The 20,896-nt window shown below is 39.5% G+C and overlaps 1 protein-coding gene across 5 annotated transcripts in view; it reads right to left on the bottom strand.

Moving 5' to 3' along the window:
* The window catches only part of CREB1 (cAMP responsive element binding protein 1), a 74,629-nt gene that overhangs the window by 52,913 nt on the left and 820 nt on the right, over positions 1–20,896 (bottom strand). The gene's annotated exons all lie outside the window — the stretch shown is intronic.

Below are 20,896 nucleotides of genomic sequence, written 5' to 3'. Positions count from 1 at the left end.
AGCATTTAAATTCATCTACTCAAGACCTGCACAGAACTATACTGCATCAGGGACAAATTCTGGCACCACTGTTTCCTTACTTAACTACCTATAGCAAGTTAACACAAATCTTCATCAAATTACAAATTAAAGCTCATAACAGAAAGCAAGCCCATACTACCACTTTTTCTTTCAATCATTAAGCAAAAGGAAAGAATACATACTTTCACCTTACAATATTTTGACCTTTAGGAAATGTCCCAGTCCTTATAATCGTCAACATTCTAGTCCAAGTTTATGAAAAATAAAACCCATTTTCCCCACAACCTAGTAAACTTTCTAAACTCCTAAATCTAGAGCAATTTTGATCCCATTTAGGATCAGAGATAACATTGAAAGAAATGAGTTGTGAATTTTGACTCTAAAGAAGAAATAATACATTAATAACTAATAGAGCACATGCTATGATTTAAAAAAAAAATAGAATGACCTCAACTAGAAGTGAGAAAAACACATTTCCCTGCACACTAACAAGTGGGCAACTCCTCCTGAACTCTCAGCAATCAAAAATTCCAGGGATTTAAGGAAATCACATGGCAGAACTCCAAAGTCTCCAAGGTAACCACAGCAAAAGGCATATTTGGGCACATGATTTTAAAACTAAATGACTGTTTTGTTGTTACAGTCAGATATGTTAATTAAAAATACTTTTCATAAATATATCTAGAAGTACCTACATGTGATACATAATTATTTCTAAATAGCTATGTTGGGCCTATATTTAGTTTTTAGGGTAACTGAAAGCCTTGCATATATATATACATATATGTGTATATATATGTATGTATGTATGTATGTATATATATATATATATATTGACACGGAGTCTCGCTCTTTTGCCCAGGCTGGAGTGTAGTGGCACGATTTCAGCTCACTGCAACCTCCACCTCCCGGGTTCAAGCGATTCTCCTGCCTCAGCCTCCTGAGTACCTGGGACTACAGGCGCATGCCACCATACACTCGGCTAATTTTTTGTATTTTTAGTAGAGATGGGGTTTCACCGTGTTAGCCAGGATGGTCTTGATCTCCTGACCTTGTGATCTGCCCACTCCAGCTCCCAAAGTGTTGGGACTACAGGCCAGGCGTGAACCACCTCTCCCGGTGAAAGCCTTGCTAATACATTCTTACACCCTTCAAATGTCTTTATTTTCTAAAGTGTTATAATGTTCAGGTGCTACACAATAGACTTTAGCTTTCCAAGAATCAGTAACTATGTTGCACTGTCTACTGTTTTCCTCTACTTTTTTTTCCTGCATTTTTTTTTTTTTAGTAGGGGAGGGTTGTTAACCTTAAAATATTTGTCATTTATCTTTACCATATGTCCAATCCGGCAGAACTGAGATGTATCTAATCAATACTGGAAAATTAGCAATGTTCCAGGTTTCTGATGCTAATAAGCCTATTGGTGTTAAATATAGCACATCTTCATTGAAAACAGTCAAAAAAGCATATTCAAATGTCATATGCATATACATATATGTATATACGTACACACACTCCTCAACAGATCAACCTCAACTGAATAAACTTTAGACTAGATTAGACTGATCACACTGTAACAAAGGTTATAAATATATTAAGGGAACAAGTTAGAGCAGGCAATGTGATAAACGAAAATAAATTGGTATCTTTATCAAGCTGAGTTTTCCCTGTGCTCCCACCAAGGTCCTTCTGCTTTAAACAGACAAGAAATCCTTATTTCAGCCTCCAATCTAGATATTAGAAAGCAAGAAAAGTTATACATGAAGTTAACTCTGTGACCTGAATCTGATAAGATTTAAATTACTTATAAGACAAAAATAAAAGCATGAAAATTTGCTTACTTTTATAAACTATGTATTAATAGTAAACACCAAAATAACCCAACTACCACCATAACCACCAAAAAGAGGGCGATACATAGCAAAATGGTTTTTTTTTTTTTTTTTTTTTTTTTTGGCGGGGGGTGGCGGAGGCAGTGCGGGGATGGAGTTTTGCTTTTGTTGCCCAGGCTGGAGTGCAATGGAGTAATCTCAACTCACTGCAACATCTGCCTCCGCAGTTCAAGTGATTCTTCTGCCTCAGCCACACAAGTAGCTGGGATTACCGATGTGCACCACCACACCTGGCTAATTTTTGTATTTTTAGTAGAGACAGGTTTCACCACGTTGGCCAGGCTGGTCTCAAACTCCTGACCCTAGGCGATCTACCCAGGTCGACCTCCCAAAGTGCTGGGATTACAGGTGTGAGCCACCGGGCCTGGCCCCAGGAATCTTTTCAATATTATTTAAGAAAATAAATTCTCTGATTTATTTATTGGATTTAACTCAGAGAAACTGTTTAAGTTCAATATTTTGTATTTTATAATTGCAGTTTTGTAATTACCAGGGTATCTGAATGTCATCCTTGATAAATAAACTTGTTTTTAAAAAATGTAGCATACCCAGGCTGGGTGCGGTGGCTCACGCCTGTAATCCCAGCACTTTGGGAGGCCGAGGCAGGCAGATCACAAGGTCAGGAGATCAAGACCATCCTGGCTAACACGGTGAAACCCCGTCTCTACTAAAAATACAAAAATTAGCCAGGCGTGGTGGCGGGCGCCTGTAGTCCCAGCTACTTGGGAGGCTGAGGCAGGAGAATGGCGTGAACCTGGCAGGCGGAGCTTGCAGTGAGCCGAGATCATGCCACTGCACTCCAGCCTGGGTGACAGAGCAAGACTGTCTCAAAAAAAAAAAAGAAAAAAAAAAAAAGTAGCATGCCCTATGACAAAGATATTGTTCTTGAAGGAAGTATTTAACAGATGTATGTTAGAGAAATGCCAGCCAGGCGCAGTGGCTCACACCTATAAATCCCTGCACTTTGGGGAGGCTGAGGTAGGCAGATTACTTGAGGCCAGGAGTTTGCGATCCACGTGGCCAACATGGTGAAACCCCGTCTCTACTAAAAATACAAAAATTAGCTTGGTGTGGTGGTATGCACCTGTAATCCCAGCTACTCAGGAGGCTGAAGCACAAGAATGCTTGAACCTGGGAAGTGGGGGTTGCAGTGAGTCAAGATTGCACCACTGCACTCCTTCCTGGGTGACACAGTGAATGAGACTCCATCCCCCGCCACCCAAATAAAACGTCATCTGATAAATAGAAACATACTGCATGGTTTGACAGCCATCTCAGAATATGTGACTAAATCTATAGCACCTTTCAACAAGCAGGGTGTAGTGCTTTCTTAAAAGTTTTTTTGTTTGTTTTAAATTAAGTATTTACAAAGTTTACTTGCCTTGTTTTCCTTCAGGTAAGACTATACTCAAGAATTTGAAACAAGTCTTCATGTATGTGGCCACCAACAGACAGTGTTGCTTAGCAAAGCAGCAGCCATGACCATGCATTAATTTAGGTAACATTTTTATCTCATATCTTTCCATTCCCCTTTCATTCCAAACACCCACTTAATGGGTGTTTCACAGCTTTTTACACTCTGAACATTTCGAAGAACTGATTTCACAGAAACCTCTATACATGAAGCATTACTAAATGGCCATTTGGAGCTCATTTTCTTAAGAAAAAAGAGATTATATACTTCCTACATATAGTTACTTTGACAAAAGCAATTTTTATGTTGACAGAGAATGAAGCTGTCTTCAAATGTTAGTTCTGCTTTGTAAACTAGCTCAATGCTGAAACTGTAAGGACCCAAAAGTTATTACGCCCCAAAGTTAAATACGTATAGCCTACTTACATTTACTTACGAAAACCAAAGTGATTATGTCAAAATCACTACATCCAAATGGGAGATGAATGTCCAGGTGTTTTTAAAATAAGTTTATGAAGTAACATTTGTTATTTTGAATTAAATTTTGAAATGTTATTCTTGGTGAATTATTTACAAATTGGACATGCAGGAGTGAAAATTCAGTTTTCTTGAGGTGAGACAGACATGTTATGGGAGGAATCATAATGCAGGAATTCTGGTGTTACCTAACTTCACAGATGGAGAACAAAAGATATTAAGAGATTTGTAAGGAATGTTCAAGACTTCAGGGTTGTACCAGATAGCCTCCAATATTTTAAAGTGAGGAGTTCTCTGTAATATTTGGCAATGGAACTATGAGAACTATTATGCAATATGCTAATTACTTTGATTACATTTTGCTTACTAGTCAAACAGCAAAGGAAAAAGCCCAAGAACTCAAAGGTACCAAGGACATACTGGATTACATTTAAAAACCAACCATGGTTAATCTATAAAACTGACAAATGGCATGCAGACAACAGTACATACTTTACGTACAGGCTTTGATTTGTTTTTGTTTTTGTTTTTTTTTTTGAGACAGGCTCTCACTCTGTCTCCCAAGCTGGAATGCAGTGTCATGATCTCAGCTCACTGCAACCTCCGCTTCCCAGGTTCAAGTGATTCTCTTGCCTCGGTCTCCCAAATAGCTGGGATTACAGGCACCCACCACCACACCCGGCTAACTTTTTTTATTTTTAGTAGAGATGGGGTTTCACAATGTTGGCCAGCCTGGTCTCAAACTTCAGACCTCAGGTGATCCGTCCACCTCAGCTTCTCAAAGTGCTGGGATTACAGGCATGAGCCACTGCACCCAGCCTACTGTTGTTGTTTATTTTTTAATCTTAGGGTTCACTCTTGGTGTTGTACATTCTACGGACAAATGCGTAATGACATGTATCCACCATTACAGTATCATACAGCATATTTTGCTTTATGTACAGTATTGATAAAAGACTTGCTTTAAGTTCAGGAATCTTCATCTTTAATCTTGAAAGAATCAACATCAAGTCCAACCATCTATGTAGATATACTGTTTTTCACCAACCTGGTGGTGATTTCTGATAAGGTCATTTTGATGACCATAATCTCATGCTATCTCAGAGGCTGGAAGTACTATCATAGTAAAGTATCAGAGTTAATAAAAACTCAAAGTAGAAAACCTTCCTTTTAAGCTTTGGACAATGAATCTAATTTCCTCAGTTAAAAAAAATATGTTTGGCCAGGCATAGTGGCTCACCCCTGTAATCCCAACACTTTGAGAGGCTGAGGTGGGCAGATCACCTGAGGCTGGGAGTTCGAGACCAGCCTGGCCAACATGGAGAAAGCCTGTCTTTACTAAGAAAATACAAAATTAGCCAGGCATGGTAGCGCATGCCTGTAATCCCAGCTACTCAGGAGGCTGAGGCAGGAGAATCGCTTTAACTCAGGAGGCGGAGGTTGTGGTGAGCCCCGAGATCGCGCCATTGCACTCTAGCCTGGGTAGAAAGAGGGAAACTCTGTCTCCAAAAAAAAAAAAAGATTCACTTCCTTTAATCTGTACAACTCTAAAGAAGAATTGTTCCTAACTTTTACCTTTCAAATTTATGACCCTTTAATAGGGAATCACTCATTAAACAAATACTCTGTGCCTACTACGTAGTAACGCCTACAGAGCTTTCAGCAGAACTGAAAATTACTACTCAGTAATAGTCCCATACTATGGGACTATAGCATAATACATATAAGAACCTTTCTCTGGAATTAGGCCAGGTGGAGTGGCTCACATCTGTAATCCCAGCAATTTGGGAGGCCAAGGCGGGTGGATCACTTGAGGTCAGAAGTTCGTGACTAGCCTGGCCAACATAGTGAAACCTCATCTCTACTAAAATACAAAAATTAGCCAGGCATGGTGGCACATGCCTGGAGTCCCAGCTACTCAGGAGGCTGAGGCAGGAGAATCGCTTGAACCCAGGAGACAGAGGTTGTAGTAAGCCGAGATCATGCCACTGCACTCCAGCCTGGGCAACAGAGTGACTCTGTCTCATTAAAAAAAAAAAAAAGAAAAGAAAAAAAAAGAACGAACCTTCTCTGAAATGCTTCTACATTGTTGGTGGTGTTAGTTCAACCATTGTGGAAGAGTGTGGCAATACCTCAAAAACCTGGAGGCAGAAATACCATTCAACCCAGCACTCCCCTTACTGGATATGTACCCAAAGGAATATAAATCATTCTATTATAACAATACATGCACGCATATGTTAACTGCAGCACTATTCACAATAGCAAAGATATGCAATCAACCTAAATGCCCATTAATGATAGACTGGATATAGAAAATGTGGTACATATACACCATGGAATACTATGCAGCCATAAAGAACGAGATCATGTCCTTTGCATGAACATAGATGGAGCTGGAGGCCTTTATCCTTAGCAAACTAAAACAGGAACAGAAAACCAAATATCGCATGTTCTCATTTATAAGTGGGAGTTACATGATGAGAACACATGGACACATCGGTGGGAGGGTGGACAACACACACTGGGGTCTGTCAGAGGGTTGGGGGTGGGAGGAGGAACAGCATCAGGAAGAACAGCTGGCAGATGCTGGGCTTAATACCTGGGTGATGGGATGATGTGTGCAGCAAACCACCATGGCACACGATTACCTATGGAACAAACCTGCACATCCTGCACATGTACCTCTGAACTTACAAGTTGGAAATAAAAAAGAACCTTTCTCTCAAGAGCTTACAAAAACTAATGAGAGATAAAATATGTACTATATATGAAAGAGCTTGACATGTATACATTATTATAAATAGTTTAACTATAAATTCCTTCCAAACAAGTACTTAACACCAGTAATTTAAAACCATAAACTTCTATTTGGAAATGGTAGGAATACAATGAATTGTGGAAAAAAAGAAAGAATAGCTGCCTATTTGTGGTAATCTGATGCAGATCTGATTAAGAACATAATGAAATCAATGTATTTTTTCATGATCTTGGCTAGAATATTTACCCTAAGTGAATTATTTACAAGTTTAAACTAGTATTACTTAAAAACAAAAATTTTGGCTGGGCGCGGTGGCTCATGCCTGTAATCCCCAGCACTCTGGGAGGCCGAGGTGGGCGGATCACAAGGTCAAGAAATTGATACCATCCTGGCCAACATGGTGTAACCCCATCTATATTAAAAATACAAAAAAATTAACTGGGCGTGGTGGTGCGCGCCTGTAGTCCCAGCTACTCGGGAGGCTGAGGCAGGAGAATCACTTGAACCCAGGAGGTAGAGGCTGCAGTGAGCCAAGATAGCGCCACTGCACTCCCGCCTGGCGACAGACTCCATCAAAAACCAAACCAAACCAAAACAAAACCCATTAATAAAACAAAAACCCTGAAAAATTCACAAAGAGATAATGCAGTACTACAAGAGTGATGAAGACTATGCCTTACTGTGAGTTTCTACACAGTAAATACATCACTTAAATTCTCCAGGACTCAGTAAATACATTACTTAAATTCTCCAGGACTACTCACTCCCCCTTCATAGGTAAATGTCTGTAACTGTGAATTTCCCAAATATGGTAGAGTGTATGAGTTATACACTACAATCACATAGTCATTATAATAAATTCTCTCATAATAAATAATAAATTCTTGATTCATAGTTACAATTGGGCCTCCGTATCCAAAGATTCAGCATCTGTGGATTCAACCAACTGCAGATTGAAGATATCTGGGGGGAAAAAATCCCCAAAGTCCCAAAAGTAAAGCTTGAATTTACTGCATGCTGAGTGCTATGTTGAACCCATGAGAGCCAAGTGATGGGCAGGCACTGTATAAGGTATTAGAAGCAACCTAGAGATGATTTAAAGTATATGGGAGGACATTGTCGGTTATATGCAAATACTATGCCACTTTATGTAAGGGACTCAAGCATCTGTGGATTTGGTGCCTAAGGTGGTCCCGGAACCAATTCCCCATTGATACCAAGGGACAACTGTGCTTTAAATTAAAATGTTTCACTCAAAATTATTTCTCGATTTTCATCTTTGCTTCTTTCATCTGTCACTACAAACTGAAGGATATGGACACAGAATAAAGGGAAGGCCTGAGGTAGCTGGATTGTAACTTCAAATACACATTAGTAGCTTTAGTTATTTTTCATTAAATAATGGTATCTTGTTTGCCTGGGCTTTCACAGAGATATTTTTTAAATGTTTATAATAATTAAACAAGAATTTATGATGTATAAAATATAACACCAAAACACAAACAATAAAAGAAAAATTAGATGAACTGGAAATCATAAAAATTAAAACCTTTGGTGCTTCAAGAGACACCATCAAGAAAGTAAGGACAACCCACAGGAGAAAATTTTTGTAAATCATATATCTGACAAGAGACTTGTATCCAGAATAATAAACAACTATTACAACAAAAAGCCAACCCAATTTTAAAATGTGTACAAGATCTGAACAGAAATTTTCCCAAAGAAGATATACAAATGGCCAAATCAGCACATGAAAAGAAGCTTCATATCATTAGTCATGAGGGAAATACAAATCAAAACCAAACTGAGCTACCTCTTTGCACTCAGCAGAATGGCTATAATTAAAAAAACAAAACAAAAACAAAAACCCAAAACCCCAAAAAACAGGTAATTACAAGTGTTAATGAGGATGGGGGAAAATTCAAACCCTCATACACTGCTGGTGGTGCAGTAGATTGGAAAACAGTCCGGCAGTTCCTTAAATGGTTAAACACAGTTACCATAAAATTCCATTCCTGAATATATACTCAGAGAAATGAAAGCAAGTCAACATAAATGAATGTTTATGGCAGCATTACTCATAATAGTCAAAAAGTCCAAATGTCCATGAACTCACAAATAAAATGTTGTATATCCATAAACTGGACTATTATTTGGCAATAAAAATGAATACTGATACATACTACAACATGAATAAACCTTGAAAATATTATGCTAAACAAAGGCAGAACATCACAATGGACAGTATGCTATATGATTCCACTTATACACAATGTCCAGAATAGGCAAACCTATAGAGACAGAAAGGAGATTAGTGGTTGCCTAGGGCTGCAGGTATGGGGAGATTAAGAGGTGATGGCTAAGAGACATGTAGGTTTCTTTTAGGGGTAATGAAAATGTCCTAAACTGATTGTGGTAATAGAAGCACAACTTTGTGAATATACTGAAAAACACTGAATTGTACAAACCAAATGGGTGTATTGTATAGTATGTGAATTATATTTCAATAAAGCTATTTAAAAAAGTATCTATGATGTCCAATTTTTAACAGTAATACATACACAGTCATGTGTCACTTGATGGTAATATGTTCTGAGAAATGCATCATTAGTTAATTTTGTTGCAAACACAAAACCTAGATGGTTTAGTCTGCTATGTACCAAGGCTACATGGTACATAGGCTACAAACCCATACAGCATGTTATTGCAATGAATACTGTGGGGAAATGTAACACAATGGCATTTGTTATTGAAACATATCCAAACACAGAAAAGGTACAGTAAAAATAAAAGATACAAAATATAAAAGATAAAAAATGGTACACCTGTACAGGGTGCTTATCACAAATGGAGCTTGCAGGACTAGAAGTTGGTCTGGGTGAATCAGTGTGAGAATATGAAGGCCTACAACATTACTGTACACTATTGTAGACTTCATACGCACTGTATACTTAGGCTATACTATTTCTTTTTTTTTTTCTGAGACGGAGTCTTGCTCTTGTCACCCAGGCTGGAGTGCAGTGGCACAATCTCGGCTCACTGCAACCTCCGCCTCTGGGTTTAAGCTATTCTCCTGCCCCAGCCTACTGAGTAGATGGGATTACAGGAGGCTGCCACCACACTCGGCTAATTTTTGTACTTTTAGTAGGAACAGGGTTTCGTCATGTTGGCCAGGCTGGTCTCGAACTCCTAACCTCAGGTGATCCACCTGCCTTGGCCTCCCAAAGTACTGGGATTACAGGCGTGAGCAACCGTGCCCAACCAGGCTACGCTAAATTTATATAAACAAAATTTTCTTTCATCAGTAATACATTAACCTTAGCTTCCTGTAACTTCATATGCTTTTTAATTTTTTTAACTTTTTGACTTTTTTGTAATAACGTATAGCTTAAAACACAGATACACTGTACAGCTGTATAAAAGTATTTTCTCTCTAAAGGGTTTTTAAGTGAAAGCAAGTTTATTAATAAAGTAAAGCAATAAAAGAATCTAATGTTTTTTCCTACTTTTTTTTTTTTTTTTTTTTTACTTTTTAACTTTTTTGTTCAACTTTGTTTTATTTTTTTGACACAGGGTCTCACTGTGTCACCCAGGCTGGAGTGCAGTGGCACAGTATCAGCTCACTGCAACCTCTGCCTCCTGGGTTCTCCTGCCTCAGCCTCGAGAGTAGCAGGGATTACAGGCATGCGCCACCAAGCCCAGCTAATTAATTTTTGTATTCTCTGTAGTGACAGGGTTTCGCCATGTTGCCCAGGTTGGTTGAAACTCCTGGGCTCAAGCAACCCACCTGCCTCAGTCTCCCAAAGTGCTAGGATTACAGGTGTGAGCCACCATCCCCGGTCACTTTTTAAAATTTTTTGTTAAAAAGACATTCACACACACATTAGCCTAGGCCTACACAGGGTCAAGATCGTCAATATCACAGCCTTCCACCTCCACATCCTGTCCCACTGGAATGTCTTCAAGGGGCAATCACATGCATGGAGCTGTCATCTCCTATGGTAACAACGCCTTCTTCTGGAATACCTATAGAAGTTCTTCTTAATAGGTTTGTTTACATTAGCACGGGACCACTGTTTTATATGCAATCTGTCATTCACCAAAACGTTCTTACACAGTGCATGACCGTATATCTCTATCTACACTAAGGAGAAGGACTGGGAGTCAGGAAATCTACATTTCAGCCCAATTCATCATTTTATCCCTCTGTTTATACCTTATCTTCTCTTATGTGAAACTCAAAGCTCCCTGCCTCATACTCAGCATTCCTCATAATGTAGATCTATAATCTAATACTTTCCTCACCAATTTATGAGTACGTCAAGTTCATTATACGTCCATATCTTCATTTTGTTGTCCTTTCCACTACCTAGAATACACTCCATTCTATCTGTACTTATCTAAGTTCTTTAGTATTCAACGTAAATTCTACTTTTCCCACAAAACTTTTCCTCACTAAGCCCCTTCTCTTCTGAACTCCATAGCTCTTCAAGACAGTAAAAATTATGTCATGTATTCTGGCACATATAAATCATTCTTTTTTTTTTTTTTGAGACGGAGTCTTGCTCTGTCGCCCAGGCTGGAGTGCAGTGGCCGGATCTTGGCTCACTGCAAGCTCCGCCTCCCGGGTTCATGCCATTCTCCTGCCTCAGCCTCCCGAGGAGCTGGGACTACAGGTGCCCGCCACCTCGCCCGGCTAGTTTTTTGTATTTTTTTTTTTTTTTTAGTAGAGACGGGGTTTCACCATGTTAGCCAGGATGGTCTCGATCTCCTGACCTCATGATCCACCCATCTCGGCCTCCCAAAGTGCTGGGATTACAGGCGTGAGCCACCGCGCCCGGCCGAATCATTCTATCTTATACTATTTCATCATCCCCACTATACCATAAGACTCTTGAGGGTAGGAGCCGTATAGTCAGGCTTTACTGCTTATATCAACTAGAACAATCTTCATTTAATACCTATGTATTTTTATAAATACCTAACTGAATAAATTTTCTTGCGATTATTTCACCAACTTAATAAAGTCAATGGTCAATAAATCTTCACTGAATAAATGATAAATGGCAATACATAAAGTCAAGGTGCTACTACTGATCACAGTAAACGATAGAGCTACTACTGATACTTATTATAAGAAAATGACTCCCATTCAAGAATACAAATAGGGCTGGATGCGGTGGCTCACTCCTGTAATCCCAGCACTTTGGGAGGCTGAGGTGGGCAGATCACTTGAGGTCAGGAGTTCGAGACGAGCTTGGCCAACATGGTGAAATCCCATCTCTACTAAAATACAAAACACACACACACTAGTTGGGTATGGTGGCACGTGCTTGTAATTCCAGCTACTTGGGAGGCTGGGGTGGCAGAATCGCTGGAACCCAGGAGTCGGAGGTTGTAGTGAGCCGAGATCACATCACTGCATTCCAGACTGGGAGACAGAGCAAGACTCCTCTCAAAAAAAAAAAAAAGAGTACGAATAATATATTATTTTCACTTCAGTGGTGAAAAACAAGGTTATTTCTGTGTCCCCTACTGCCAACTACTTACTTATACCAACAGGGATAACAGCCCTCAAAAATAATGGTTAACCTTGGGTGAATTACAAACATTTTTAGTTACTTCTATACTGTCATACAATTACAACCAAAACTTACAAGCAGATAACCAGATCCTTAGAAATTCACTTACAATTGATGAAAGAAATGTCTTCGTTTCAGAGAAGATTCACTAATCTTTGGGGAAAGACACATTCTATCATCACTGGTATATGTCAACTTTCAGATCCATTCTACTCCTAAACTATTTTATTAATAACTTCCCATTTAACTCTTTAATCAAATGTCACTTCTCTTCTTTCAGAAAAACTCACCATCAATTCCTCAGACCTCATTCTCTCAAAACCTTGCCCCTTTTAAGATTATTTTTTAGAGATCCTAGAATCATTCGAGAGGGAGAAAACTGAAAGGTTGTTTTTCATTTTTGTTCACGCAGTCTCATGGTAAACTCACCTTATTTCAACCCTAAGAAAAGGCAACTTAGGCACTTAGTTCATCAAGGAGTACTACTGTTTATTTTCTTTTTTAGAAGTTGAGATTGTGCATCTAGCTTCAAGAATTTTTTAATACATAGTAATTTTTCATCATTGGAGATATATAATGCATGTATTAAATTATAGGTAATTTTTTTTGTTGTTGTTTTTTTGAGAACAGAATCTCGCTCTGTCGCCCAGGCTGGAGTGCAGTGGCGTGATCTTGGCTCATTGCAAGCTCCACCTCCTGGATTCGCGCCATTCTCTTGCCTCAGCCTCCTGAGTAGCTGGGACTACAGGCGCCCACCACAACGCCCAGCTAATTTTTTGTATTTTTAGTAGAGACGGGGTTTCACCGTGTTAGCCAGGATGGTCTCGATCTCCTAACCTCGTGATCCGCCCACTTCAAACCTCCTAAAGTGCTGGGATTACAGGCTTATAGGTAATTATTCATCACTGGAGAAACTGCCTTCTTATCTGTTGGAATAAATGCCAGAATATGTTTTTCTAAGCGACCCTCTTTCTGGTAGCCTAGAAGACAAATAAGCAAACATCTGGGCAAAATATAATACAGGGTGAGCATTCCTAGTAAAATATCCAAAATCTGACACTTTTTAAGCACTGACATGATGCCATGAAAAATTCCACACCTGACCTCATGTAACAGGTCACAGTCATAACTGTTTCATGAACAAAATTATTAAAAATTTTGTATGAAATTACCTTTAGCCTATGTGTATAATGTGTATATGAAACAAATTTCATGTTTAGACTTGGGTTCCATCCCCAAGATAGCTCATTATGTATGTATATGCAAATATTCTAAAATCTGAAAAAAACCCAAAATTGGAAATACTTCTGGTCCCAAGAATTTCAGATAAAAGATTTTCAACCTGTAAAATCTATTTTCATAGGGCTTTGTCTGGCAGAGCTTGAAAGGAGAGAGACGGCAAAACAAAAAACAACAACAAAAAACCCAGTAGATAAGAGTATGTATATATTGAGGGGAGTCAGACATTCTGAATGTGAAGAAAAACTAATGTCTATTCTTATTTAAGTTTTGTCTCAAAAACCTACATTTACCGATGTGATAAAAACCACACCTTCTACTTAAAACTTCAGCAAGCTGACCAGTATCTGGCTCTTCTATAATGACTGAACTAGCATATTGGCAAAGAAAAAAAACCAGGTTCACATGATCAATTTGTTGCTTTAATGATCTTTGCCTCCACCCCAAGAGTCAATCCACTGACGGTTCCACTACACTGTGGGAAATCATTTAACTCTGGTAGTCTACAGACAGATATGTTCCAGATAAAAAATGTTCTTCCTTTACACATTTCAATGATCTACCCCACCCCCATCCCCAAATATGTAAAGAAAAGCACTCTTGTAGGCCGGGTGTGGTGGCTCATGCCTGTAATCCCAGCACTTTGGGAGGCAGAGGCAGGTGGATCACGAGGTCAAGGAGATCGAGACCATCTTGGCCAACATGGTGAAACCCTGTGTCTACTAAAACACAAAAAATTAGCCCGGCATGGTGGCGGGCGCCTGTAATCCCAGCTACTTGGGAGGCTGAGGCAGGGGAATCGCTTTAACTCAGGAGGCAGAGGTTGCAATGAGCTGAGATCGTACCACTGCACTCCAGCCTGGCAACAGAGCAAGACTCCGTCTCAACAACAACAACAAAAAGCACTTTGCAAACATTTTAATCATTTAGCAGGTACAAATAGCACATAGTAATATTTTATTTATGAGACAGCATCTTACTTTGTCACCCAGAGTGGAGTTCAGTGGCATGATATTGGCTCATTGCAACCTCTGCTTCCACGGCTCAAGCAATTCTCCTGCCTCAGCCTCCCAAGCAGCTGGGATTACAGGCATATACAACTATGTCCAGATAATTTTTATATTTTTAGTAGAGATGGGGTTTCACTATCTTGGCCAGGCTGGTGTCAAACTCCTGACCTCAAGAGATCCACCTGCCTCAACCTCCCAAAGTGCCGGGATTATAGACGTGAGCCACTGCTCCTGGCCAAACAGCACATAGTAGTATTTTAAATCAAATATTAGTAAAACCTTAAAACAGGATTCTTACATTAAAACTTTGGCATATATGATCAATGCATAAACACCACCTTGGGAATACAAAAAAACGAAATATACCATGACAGTTTTTTTTTTTTTTTTTTAAGACGGAGTTTCGCTTTTGTCCCCCAGCCTGGGGTGCAATGGTACAATCTCAGCTCACTGCAACCTCTGCGTTCCAGGTTCAAGTGATTCTCCTGCCTCAGTCTCCTGAGCAGCTGGGATTGCAGGTACCTGCCCCCATGTCCGGCTAATTTTTATATTTTTAGTAGAGACGGGGTTTGACCATGTTGGCCAGGCTGGTCTTGAACTCCTGACCTCAGGTGATCCATCTGACTCAGCCTCCCAAAGTGCTGGGATTACAGGCGTGAGCCACCATGCCTGGCCCATGACAGCTTTACTTAATGATGCTTTTTGCCAAGAGATTTGTGTCCTTGCTGCTAATTATTAATCACTTTTTGAGTTTAATCAACTTTAAAAAGTCATAGTGTATACATTTTAAAGATAAATACAAACAGCACGTATATTTAAAATGTACTACAGCATTCAGACACGGTGGCTCACACTTGTAATTCCAACTCTTTGGGAGGCTGAGGCAGGCAGATCGCTTGAGCTCATGAGTTCGAGACCAGCCTGGGCAATAGGGCAAAACCCTGTCTGTAGAAAAAACACAAAAAAATTAGTCGGGCCTGGTGGTGCGCGCCTGTTGTCCCACCCACTCAGGAAGCTGAGGTGGGAGGACAGCTTGAGCCAGGAAACAGAGGTTGCAGTGAGCCAAGTGTGCGTCACTGCACTCCAGCCTGGGTGATAGAGCCAAACTTTGCTTCAAAAAAAAAAAAAAAAAAAAAAAGTACTATAGCTTAACACTGTTTCAAAAAGCTAGAGAAAAAAAAAAGGTAGTAAAACTTATTTTGTGCTTTGGCTGAAATACATATTACTTGGTCCAACTGGTTGACCAAAGGTTTACACAGGGGGGAAAAAACCATTTATGCAGTAAAGTTTATCATCTCAGCAATCATATAGGTGAATCTCACTATTTTAAAATGTAGGTACAAAATATAAAGTTCATAATTACATTAAGAAATACTAGAAAATCATCAAGGTAAGTTAACAAGTATGTAAAAAATAAATGAATGCAGGGAGAAATCTAATATAGTAATCAGCCTTACTGGGTAATAATATCCCCTGAACTGTCTGTTAAAAAAAAACCCAAAAAACACTGGACTATATGAAATGTTCTTTCTCATTAAGATAGACAGCTACAAAAACCTTTTTGGCCAAAATAATAATTGAAAGAAGTAGTCTGTTTAGAACTGTAAGAACCTCAACGAAAGAGTTAAATTCACCTCGTGAGTTAACTCTTAACCTGGCTTGCTTGCCTCCTCATGTACATTTTGATCATTTTACTAAAACTTTTAAAAACTGGAGCTAAACAGGAAATGAGGACCTTTAAGTAACAATTTCCTGTCACAAACTATTTTTCATTCAAATAAAAAGTTTTTCATTTCAAGAAATAAAGACAAGATGGCAGTTTCCCTTAGTTTAAAAGGTCATATAAGACCTAAAAATAAAACCAGCTCACTAACTGGTTAATAAAGTCTACTTACATAATAAAATGCCTCAAATTGTACATTAAAAAATGAAGAAGCTCTTTATGTGCTGATACAAAATTGCTAAGTTTAAGGCATGTTGAGTGGTGGGGGGAAAGCATGATATAGGAGAGTGTATGCACAGTATGCTACCATTTGTACAAAAAGGGGGAGACAGGACATACATATTTGCTCGTGTTTGCATAAAACACCTCTTAAAGGACAAATAAAAAATTGCTAACACTTAGGTAATAGGGCAAGAGAATGTAGGGCATTTTGCTGTATTATATACGTTTTGAATTACAGATCATCTGAATGATTTACATATTCAAAAAACCAAACTGGAAATATAAAAAATATACTCTTCACTTCACCAAAGGTGATCCCTTTTTCCTTTGACTACTTTCTTTTGATAGATAATTTGTCTTAGTCACTGTGTCACCAACAGTATCCTGTCAGATAAGACAATGTAATTCATCTTTGGATTTGTTGTAGCTTATGATCCACTGTATTACATATAGTAATAATAAATAATTTAAAAAGTAACAGGCCAGCTGGGCGTGGTGGCTCACACCTGTAATCCTAGGCATTCAAGACCAGCCTGACAACATGGTGAAACCCTGTCTCTAATAAAAATACAAAAATTAGCTGGGCGTGGTGGTGCATGCCTGTAGTTCCAGCTACTAGGGAGGCTGAGAAAGAAGAATTACTTGAATCCAGGAAGCAGAGGTTGCCATGAGCTGAGATTGTGTCACTGCACACCAGCCTGGGCAACAGAGCGAGACTCTGTCTCAAAAAAAAATAAAGGAAAAAAACCTTGTCAACACTTGAGCACTTGACACTTGTACAACGCCTGGAACTTAGTATGTATTACTTTATAGTTAACCCCCACAATTCTGAGGTAGTTATTCTACATTGATCAGAAAGGAAAGTGAGGTATCCAGAAGTTAAGATAACTTGCCTAAGGGCCCACAGGTAGGAGTTAAAACAAAGCTTAAGGGACTAGCTATCATTAGTTGTAGCCCTAAGGTACTTTATGTTTATCTCACAATCTTATGAAATAAGTAGTAGTATTCTAATTTTACATATAAGGAAACTGAGGCTGAGAAAGATTAAGAAACTTCCTTTAGGACACAAAATTCCTTTAGAGTAGCTATAGGAGAGTAGTGGCAATGCTCGCATTCAGACGTAGGCCTGTGATTTCAAACCTTATGCTCTTTCAACTACATTCTCTGTCACAGTGAGTGCTAAATAAATATTTGAATTACCATAAACTGTTGTCTCAAGTGATACTGCAGTAGAGATGAGTTCACACATGGGTAAGAAAAAGAAAATTCCTGCATTTTTCTATCTTGACATCTTACTACACTCTTAAATTTAGATTTGAGCTCTATTCAATAAAGAAGCCATCAAAGTTACACCATATATCAAGATATTTGCAAAACTATGTCACGAGCTGGCTGTAAACAAGTTTATGTAACATATCTGATAAGCTATTTATGGAATAAATGAAATTATAAATTTAGGTAATATACTGTAAGCATTAGGTTAAAAATAAATAATTTTCCCTACTGTTATAAAAAGGAGAAAGAATTTAAAAACAGGTGAAGAAGACACATACTTGGTTTTACTATAACCCCATAACCTTACTGTACCCAAACAACAAAACCAAATGTCTTAGAATGAGAGAGAAATAAAGCTACTTCTCTATGAAGAAACCAAAACTTCTAATAATGAGACCTAATCAGGCATATGAGTTTCAGACAGTAGAAAAAGAAAGGTGCCATTTTTATGGATCAGGTTTCTAAGTTTCTTCAGGCTCTTTATGGGGGGGCGGGGATTCATTCAAAACAGGTAACACTAAGTTTTAAATTCCCAAAGAAGGGTTCTTTTAACATTCTTCAAGCAAATTCTGTCAAATAATTTATTAGCTTTCTAAATGCAGGTGTTCATAGGGAAAAAAAAAAAGATTCAAGTGGATCCAGCTGTAATTTTTACCAATGGCTGGAACAGTGGAGAAGTACAATTTAGTCACATGTTCCAGGTGAATGTTCACAATATTAATGAATATAAAAGTTTGAAGTTCCACCTGGAATTTCTAAGAATCACAAATTATGAATGTATAAATAATAAAATACGCTGGGCAAGGTGGCTCACACCTGTAATCCCAGCACTTTGGGAGGCCGAGGCAGGTGGATCACAAAGTCAGGAGTTCGAGACCAGTCTGGCCAACATGGTGAAGCCCCCGTCTCCACTAACACAAAAATTAGCCAGGCGTGGTGTCCTGCGCCTGTAATCCCAGCTACTCGGGAGGCTGGGGCCGGAAAATCTCTTGAACCCGGGAGGCGGAGCTCGCAGTGAGCTGAGACCACCCCACTGCACTCTAGCCTGGGCAACAAGGGTGAAACTCCATCTCAAAAAAATAAATAAAAATTAAAATAAAAAATACAATTGAAAGTATCTCTTGGGCAAGAATGAAGAAAGAACATATCAGTAAACAATTTTTTTTTTTTTTTTGAGATGGAGTCTCGCTGTGGCCTGGCTGGAGGGCAGTGGGGCAATCTTGGCTCACTGCAATCTCCGCCTCCTCAGCTACCCTAGTAGCTGGGATTACAGGCATACACCACCACACTCAGCTAATTTTTGTATTTTCAGTAGAGACGGGGTTTCACCATGTTGGCCAGGATGGTATCGATCTCTTGACCTCGTGATCCGCCTGCCTCGGCCTCCCAAAGTGCTGGGATTACAGGCGTGAGCCACCGCATTCGGCCATCAGCAAACAATTTTTTAAAAATCTCACAAAAGAAGAGTTGTATATTCTTTTTTTTTTTGTTTTTGAGACAGAGTCTTGCTCTGTTGCCCAGGCTGGAGTGCAGTGGCACGATCTCAATTCACTGCAACCTGAGCCTCCCCAGTAGTTGGGATTACAGGCGCACACCACCACACCTGGTTAATTTTTGTATTTTTAGTAGAGATGGGGTTTCGTCATGTTGGCCAGGCTGGTCTCGCACTCCTGACCTCAAGTGATCCGCCCTCCTCAGCCCCACAACATGCTGGGATTACAGGCCCTAGCCACCGCACTCGACTTATATTAACAAACAAACAAACAAACAAAAACCTACTCAACTGATGGTGGCTTGCAGAACATCATAAAGGAAAAATGGTAACTTATCATTATCAATATTATAATTTTTTCAGTGTTTGAAAATAAAATCATTTTCCCAATCTTTATAGAAAACCTCCCTTTACCGTATCTTCTTAAGTTTCTTGTAAATGACAAATTGCTAATGTGGTCTTTTAAAGAGAAGCAATATAGCAAAGCACGTTTTGGAAAAGTGACTAGGATACAGAAAAATAAGTCAGTGCTTCTGGTGCCAATCAGTATTTCTTCCTAACCAGAAGGCTTGTACGTATCGATCACAATGCAATCATACAGTGACAGACAAGTATTTTTAAAACAAACTTGTTCGTCTTTTGCACCACCTAAAACAACTGTTCGGGGCTTTACTTTTAAATCAGGAAATGAGCCATAAATGTAAAATATTTCAATAGGCAGCAATCAAAAGTATCTTCTACTAAACCTTCAGAAGGCAGACGCCAGCTGAGGTTAGAATTATAACTTGAGATGATATTACAAACTTAAATAGGTCATACCGCATGTCCTTTAAAAATTCTTTTAATTTTTAATGTGTCAATGACTTTTCTGCTGTCCTCTTTTCCCAAAAGGCGAAGAAAAAACACAGCTTGTGGCTTAAATTGTCAATCTCAAGACGGGGGTTACCTACTGCATGAGAGAGAAATAATGGATACTTTAAAGTCTATTTTTAGAAGTAGTATTAAATCAATCTCTCGTTAAAGTTCACAAAGAAATTCGTGGGAAATATTCGTAGGGGGAGTGGGACAGAGGGTGAGGGGAGATCCGGATAACCCAAAAGTGGTTGGCAAGGTTGCACCCCGCGAAATGATGTAAAACAAGAGTACATCGGCTGGTAATTCGTTTCAACGAAGTGTTTCAGAATGATAGACCTCGAGTAATGATTACCTTATTGAAAAGGGTTAAAACCGAAACTGTTTTCAAACGCCAGCTTCCCTTTTATAAGATCCCAACAGTTTAAAAAGTTATTATGTTTTTCTTAGCACCCTCTTTCTCCCAAAAAGCATGCATTTCCATGACTACTGACTTAAAAAAAAAAAAAAAAAAAAAAAGCAAGGGGGTGAAGGAGTAAAAAATTTCCCCCAAAAACACAAGCTCTCATCTCTCAACTAAGCAGCACACGGCAGAAAGCAGCATTTCCTCAATGGTGTGGGAGCGGGGCGGGGGGGAAAGGGCATGAATAAAATACAGCACGAGAGGAAACCTTGGGTTTCGAACTTTATTGCACAGAGTGGAGAGAAGAGTAGGTCAGACGTTGCAGCTCTTCCCCTTGCGAAGCGGGCATGGCAGACACCGAGGCCACCGGGAAGGCAGCAGGCACCTTCACCTCCTCTGCCCTCAACTGTCGCCTTCTTCCTCCTCCACCCCCCACCGGCACCTAGGCGGCGGCTGCCCCGGAGGCCGGGCCGGGTCGGGCCGGGGGCGAGGCGGGCGGCGGGGGCCGGACAAGCGAGCGAGCGAGCGGCGCG

Source organism: Piliocolobus tephrosceles, chromosome 11 (assembly GCF_002776525.5).
Source record: "Piliocolobus tephrosceles isolate RC106 chromosome 11, ASM277652v3, whole genome shotgun sequence".
Lineage (NCBI taxonomy): Eukaryota > Metazoa > Chordata > Mammalia > Primates > Cercopithecidae > Piliocolobus > Piliocolobus tephrosceles.
This window is presented reverse-complemented; position numbering and strand designations above follow the sequence as displayed.